The following is a 767-nucleotide window of genomic DNA, read 5'->3' as shown; positions in this document are numbered from 1 at the left end:
AATTGATGTACTTATATTTGTGCTTTTATTTCTATAATCTTTTGGTAATAGAATTGGAAATGTTGTGAAGGAGTTCTACGCCAATGTAATTTATTCTGATGACAGAATTGTTCAAGTGCGAGGATTCCCTATTGAGTTTACGGCCAACCGCATCAACACTTTTTATGAAGTCCCAGTTTCTTACAGCTGCCAATATGAATCCTTTAGTACAATGGAAGGCCCCCTGAATGATGTGATCAACTTTCTCACTGATGAGAAAGGAACATGGAAGATAAAGCAGCGAGAACGCGTAAATTTTTCTGCTTCCATGTTGAATGTCACCTCTAAGGCGGGCGTGTCTCTATTTCATTTCCTCTACTCTATTACCGACCCATCACCATAGTGAGGTAATTAGAGATATAGTTACTCTGAATTTCTGTATTCAGAATAGTAGAACTATAAATTTGGAGAGAATAATTCTTAAGAATATATTAACTACGACAAGGAGTGAGACTAGTGGAGGTCTAGGACATCCTGGACTTATTTATACAATTTGCAATTTTTTTGGAGTAGAATTTGGAGATGAAAAATGGGTTTACCCTATGAAACCCATTAGTAAAGCTAATTTGAAAACTTATGAATCCTATGAAAAATGGAGAACTGAGAGTAGAAGTCAAGAACCTTCTACTAGTAGAGATATTCCCTCTACAAGTTATGATCTTCCACCTTCTAGTTCCCCTACCCTCTCTAATTTGATGAATGAGTTGACCTTGCAGCGGAAGAGCATA

The sequence above is a fragment of the Phalaenopsis equestris genome, unplaced genomic scaffold (assembly GCF_001263595.1).
Source record: "Phalaenopsis equestris unplaced genomic scaffold, ASM126359v1 Scaffold000839, whole genome shotgun sequence".
Taxonomy (NCBI): domain Eukaryota; kingdom Viridiplantae; phylum Streptophyta; class Magnoliopsida; order Asparagales; family Orchidaceae; genus Phalaenopsis; species Phalaenopsis equestris.
This window is presented reverse-complemented; position numbering follows the sequence as displayed.